General features: G+C 31.1%; 1 pseudogene; it reads right to left on the bottom strand.

Annotated features, from left to right (window-relative positions):
• Positions 1-2,088: 2,088 nt before the first annotated feature.
• Positions 2,089-6,094, bottom strand: LOC107944755 (L-type lectin-domain containing receptor kinase IX.1-like; annotated as a pseudogene).
• Positions 6,095-6,761: the final 667 nt, after the last annotated feature.

The raw sequence follows: 6,761 nt of genomic DNA, 5'->3' as shown, positions 1-6,761 counted from the left end.
GGCAGGCCCATATTTTTGCTTTATTTATTTATTTTTTAACTGTTTTTTTGTACTATTTTGATAAATAAAAAAATATACTATTTTAATATTTTTTAATTTTTTGTATTATTTTAATAAAAAACCCTGGATTATAAGTTATCATATTAGGTCATTTTGTAAGCTGACCATCTTACACATTAAAGTGGATGCTTAGTTGAGACAAGAATAAAATTATAATAAAAGAATTGTTTATTATTTTATTATATTTTTTTTCTTTAATTCTTTTATAAAATTTACAATATAACATAATTATGAAGAGTTATTTTCAGTATACTATTTTACCTAATCCAATTATATAATTTCAAAATTTATTCGTTCTCAATAATTTTTATTGAGTAGTTAGAGTTGTTATAATATATTATTTAAATTTAGTTCGTAAATTTTATTAAATATGAAAATCAGAAGCATATCATTTTTTTTCAAAATAACTTTTTATTTATTTTAGTGATATAATTTATTGTTTATATTTGTTTAAAATTTTGATGTTGTTTTATTGATATATGAGTTGATATTATGATAATTAGAAATAGTATGTATAAAAAGTATAATTTTATATAATTGATCCAAACACAAAATGTTATGAAGAGAGTTAAGTTATATATAATTTTATGACATGACTATTGTTGTCAGTGTAGGAGGTCGTAGATTTGAGTGCATTGAAGTACATTATCCTCCTATTTATGAGTTAGGGAGGGGCCATACGTAATTTTAAGTATTATATTAAAAGGAGCAGATATAATCAGAACATTAAAATTTCTTTTTTATTAATTGGGGGTGAGAAATAGAAATTATAAATGTTTGTTTGAAAGCTGGTTTTTTTTTTCCTTTCATTATTTAAGCTTAATATTTGGTGCCTAGAGGTGACTAGGGATAGAGGCGGATAAAGGGGGCAGGCAAGGGCCTTGCCCCCCCTAAAATAGAAAATTTTTATTTAGATCCTTTAATTTTTTTTAAAAATTTTAAATTAGTAAATGTAATATTGTACATTGACCCCTTAAAATTATAAAAATTTGATTTAATCCTTTAAAAATTATAAAAATGTAGACTATAAAAAATTAAAATTTCATTCGGCCGATTTGTTCTGGCTTTGCCCCTGACTAGGGAAAGGAGAAGTGCCAAAGAAAGAGAGAGGAAAAAGAGAATGAAAAGAAAGATAAAATAATTAAAAAAATATTTTTTTATTTAAAAATTTTTATATGTTAATAATTTATTATAGATTTATGATATTCATATTATTTTTTATGCATTTTATTTCAATTTATATTATATTATTTTTATTTTTAATGACATCAATTTATAAAAATATTTAAATAATTTATCTAAACAAAAATCATTTTATATCATTTTAACTTTAGATGATATATTTAAATTGTTGTTCCACATGTTGAATTGCAAATTAATTTAGAATTTACTAAAAAAAATTTTAACAAAGAAATAACTTAAATATTTTATTTATATTAAATTTATAAACCTATTCGCAAGTCAATTTAGGATTTGTATTTGATTTAATTAAATTTTTTATTTTTAAATAATATATTTAAAGTGGACTGATTAAGAATATTAAGTATTTACATCTATAAAAAAATATTTTTCATAATTTATTTAGGTGTTGATATGTGAATTAACTTAAAACTATATCAAATCTGAAATAAATAATAAATTTACTTTTCATAATTCACATAAATTCAAGTCTGTGTAATTTATTAAAATGCATTTAAAAATAATTTTTTTAATATTAAATAAATAAATTTATTAGAAAATGGAAAAATCTCCGGCGTAGCGGGGAGATGATGCTAGTAAACTATGATATCTTCATATGCAACACATGAGTTAAAATTAGTCTCTTTAAATACAATTATTTAAAATTAATAAAATAAAATTCAAATTTATTATCATGTATATTTCTAAATAAGCTTCTGAGTTACGATGTAAATAAATCCTTTTAAAGTACCTCTTAAAAGTAAAACAAAATCTAAAATTAAAATTAATTAAAGTACCAACAAAATAATGAAGAAGTTATGCCACAGGTCTGGCAAAAGAGCTAGAAATAGTATAGATGTTCTAAGAACAGGAGATATACATGTAGGCTAACATAAAGACATGTGAGATATTAAGACATTATTAATTTCTTTTCATTGTAAGAAATGATGACACACTTGCCTAACGACCCACCTCAAGGCTCGAATTGGTTAAAATTGGTTCATGTGAACTGCTTGATGCTACATGTTCTTGATATGTTGGAATAGGCATCTTTGAAGGGAGATTTGGGATTCCCATATCGAAATCAAGAACTTGAATCACTTGCTTGATTGAAGGTCTGAGGTTGCTGTCAGGATGAGCACACCATAGCCCCACAATCATCAAACACTCCATTTGTTTTTCATCGAATTCTGCATTCATCCTCTTATCCACCAAAGAAAGAAGGTTTCCACTTCCGTAGAGATGCCAAACCCATTCTACCAAACCAATTTGTGAGTTTTCTTCGATTGGATCAACCGACCTTCTCCCTGTAGCAATTTCTAAGGCGACTACACCGAAACTATACACATCTGAGGCTTTACACGCTCTGCCGGTTTTTATGTATTCCGGGGCCATGTAACCTAATGTACCTGCCAGCCCTATTGTTCGAGGACCTAGCTCATGGTCCATAAGCCGAGCTAATCCGAAGTCACCAAGCTTGACGTTGAAATTAGAATCTAGCATTATATTGCTTGGTTTGATGTCACGATGGACCACGCACTGCTCCCACTCTTCATGGATATAGAGCAACGCAGAGGCTACACCGCGGGCTGCTTTATATCTCAAATTCCAATTGAGAGGAGTCTTCTTACCAAAGAGGTGAGAATCAAGGCTACCATTTGACATGAACACATAGACAAGTAAAAACATTCCTCCATCATGACAAAAACCGATCAATTGCACTAGATTCCGGTGTCTTAACTGGCTAATCACCTTCACCTCAGTTACATACTCCTTTTCCCCTTGTCTGGAGCCCTCTGAAATTTTCTTTACTGCAATTGTTCTATCTAGCTCATTAATGTACCCTTTATAAACAGCACCAAATCCTCCCTCTCCTAACTTCCTCTCACTCGAGAAACTGTTAGTAGCTGCAACAAAGATCTTTGTAAGAAAACCTTTTTGGTCCAGCCCCTCTTTCAAAGTCATCGTTAATCCCGAAAGTTCCTTCCATATATTGATATGATCTCTTCCTCCTTTTCCAACACAATAAAATCTGAAATCCTATACACCCCCGGATTACTAGTACACCCAATGGAACTGCTACACCAATAACTATTGTGATCCTGTTGGTGTTTTTCTCCTTGATTGCCTTTCTTTCCAAACTAGAATTAAATTCCCATGACACAAGCTGATGCCGCTCTATGCGATGACTTGTAGCAGCTGAAAACCCTACTATGGCCGTTTCTGGCAGAATCTCCGTCAGATCAATTTGGTGAGAAAGACTCCCTTGAGAACTAGAGTTCTGATAATTCCAAGTGACGCTCAAATTCCTAGTAGTAGCATTATAAGAAATCCATGCATCGGCAGTGTCTTCGCTGTACAAACTAAAGTTCCAGGGAGCATACTTAACTGAAGAAATGGAGTTGATGTTGATCCCCACATGCTCAACTTCTGGATCCCAGTCAGTGTTGGAGAAAGTATCAAATTCAACAAGAACAACTTGGTTCCCAGATGAATCAATGGTTGTGGTGTTAAACAGGCCTAGAAATCCACCTGCCGAGTTTGGTGGAGGAGCAAGGAAAAAAGCAAGGCCGGCTGAGTATTCTGAACTAGCTTTACCTTGGGTGTCAATGATGAAGGAGAAATGACTGGTGAAACTTGTAACTTCTCTAGTCTAAGATTCCCAAATTGGCACACTTTCAGCGAAGATTATTCTACCAACTTGACAAACATATGTGAGACTATTGAATTCAACAGCTCCAACATTAGGCCTCGCGGCACCCTGGTAGAGTATGTTGTTTGCACCAGAGTCGAAACGAGGTATATTAAAGGAAATCGAATTAACACAAGGAAGAATGAAAGTGATGGAAAGGAGCTGAAGTAAACCAAATACACCAGAAAGGGTTAGCCATTGCTACATAGAGGAATTTTCCAGCAGAGGTACTCTATTTATACTGATGTTACATTGAAATAAATTTATTAATGAAGCATCCACTTACCTTGATCTAAATGAATTTCGTCGAAGATAGTCTACACTTTTCAAGGCATATATACATAAAATACTATAAGAGACAATATTAAATTAACATTTTTATTGCTTTTCTATTAAGCTTACGAAACTATGAACAATCAATAAAGCCGCTTTCACCCTAGTTCAATTCAACCATGGAAGAAAGAAAGAAATAATAATAATAATCCAGTTGAAATAGTCAGTTTTCTTGTTTAAATTATCTATTAAACCATTGCTAGTCACATCTGATAGATCAATAACCTTAAATAATACCATTACATCAAAGAAAACAAATGAGGAACTACAATGTACGAAGTTTATCTTTTGCCTGCACCGTCAATGACATTAAAGTTCTTAACTACATCCCTCCTAGCTGACAATTCAAGAGGCTGCAATATCTTGTTAAAAACCAAGAGAATTTTACCAAGTCCAAGTGAAATGTTATTATGAATTTTAAAACTTCTTTCAATCAAAAGATGCTTTTCACAAGGATCTGTGTCTAGTTAAGGCTTAAGATCATTGCTTCCTATTATAGATCGAGTCTGTAAAAAGAAAACACCAAGCATGCATTATTTTCAATTTCTTTTTAATTTGAATAATGTAAAAAATAAAATATGTACCAAAATATTTACGGGTAAACTTATTTCATAGAATAGTTTTTACTAGGGTTAATTAAAATATATTATACTTATTTTTATAAAAATGGTTACAAAATTTGCAACTTGGTAAAGTGAAAAACAAAAGGTATAATAATTTCTTTGTTAAATCACTCAATTTAATTTTTCGTCTTTTTTAGTATTTAAATTTGTGTTATTTGTCAAATCACTAAAAAATTAATGAAAAAGTTAATGTTTATTACATGGCATACACATGGATTGCCACGTGGATGTCATATCAGCATTTAATTAATTTTTAAAATTAAAAAATATAATTTTATTTTTTAGAAAATTTAAAAATTATTTTAAAATATAAAAATCATAACATACATTTTTAATAATTTTAATTTAAAAAAATTAATTAATTGTTGATATGACATGCATGTGACAATCCATGTGTACGCCATGTAACAAACCTTAACTTTTTCATTAATTTTTGAGTGATTTGACAAATAACACAAATTTAAAAACTAAAAAATACGAAAAATTAAATAGAAAGTGTAATAACCCAAATTTGCTCGGCCTAAATTAGAAATAAATAAACAAAAATAAACCAAATGAAATAAACCCAAAATTTTAAATGTCCACAGTCCATTACTGCAGGCCTAACGGCCCAAATCCACTACCCAAAAACAACTTTAACCCAAACCCAACTAGCCTAAACCCAAAACCAAGCCCAAATACCCACAGCCCAAAATAGAGAAAATTAACACCTAAGCCCTAAAGACTAAAATCTGAAAACCCTAGCCTTCAGCAGTTTTGGCTCCTAGCGCCGCAGCGGCCAAGACTTCCCCCCGTGCGTGCTGTGCCACCACGCGCGTGTGCGTCTCCTAGCTGGCCTCCGTACACGCCCCCGTACGATTGCACCTGGAAACAAAATGAGGACAACACAGCAAAGAAGAACGAATGGGGAGGGTTTTCTATTTTATTTTTCAATTGTATTCGACGTTTTTTCTTCGGTTAAAAAAGAGGATATAAGAACCAAAAGGGTTATTGTACTACGGCTTACGGAAAAAAAAAAAAGAAATCAAATTGAAAAGGTTATTTTCTGGGTTCGAATTCCATTTTATTTTTTCGAGTTATTCGATTCTCTTCTGGGTTTTTCTGCTTTCTAATTTGCATGACCATCGATAGTTCTTTAAGAGAGAAATATTAGAGGGAGCAAGGGACGTACCTGATAGAACGGTCCTGGTCCTCTCTCCATCGTCATCGGAATACGGGCTAGGATCAGCGAAGGTTCGGATACTCAACCAGCAGAGCGGCGCAGATTTTTTTTTCTGTTTTAGCCTAGGTCGGTTTTAGGGAAGCTGATAGGTAGTTTAGGGTTTATTTTGGTTTAAAATGGGGGGCCATTAAAACGCCGTCGTTTAAAGTCAATCCAATGACTCCTAAACAGCACTGTTCTGAGTACCCGACCTAGCGGTGACCCGATTTGGGAAGGATTCGTGCGATTATGAATCGTTTGGTTTATTTATTCAACGGGTCCCTCTGGGTTTACTACATTTGTAATTTGATTTCTTTATTTATTTGTAATTTGTCCTATATATTTGCTTCCGTGTTCATTTAGGTCTGGATTTGAACGACATCGTTTTGTGGATGATTGAAACTATTTTGATGCTTGTGTTTAATTGCCTGGTTAATCCCTTAATTTTAAAATCGATTTCAATTAAATACAAATCAAATTTTCCTTTTTTCTAACTTCAACAAATTTTTTTTTTAAAAAATAAAAATAAAATCAGTTTAACTCTCATTTATTATAAAATTTAACACATGTTTTGATATTCAATTCTTAATAATATTTTAAATACATTGTTACCATAGTTTTAAAATTTAGTAAATTATTATTTTTGATTTATCATCCATACTTTCAAATTCAT

The sequence above is a fragment of the Gossypium hirsutum genome, chromosome D11, assembly GCF_007990345.1.
Source record: "Gossypium hirsutum isolate 1008001.06 chromosome D11, Gossypium_hirsutum_v2.1, whole genome shotgun sequence".
Classification (NCBI taxonomy): domain Eukaryota; kingdom Viridiplantae; phylum Streptophyta; class Magnoliopsida; order Malvales; family Malvaceae; genus Gossypium; species Gossypium hirsutum.
This window is presented reverse-complemented; position numbering and strand designations above follow the sequence as displayed.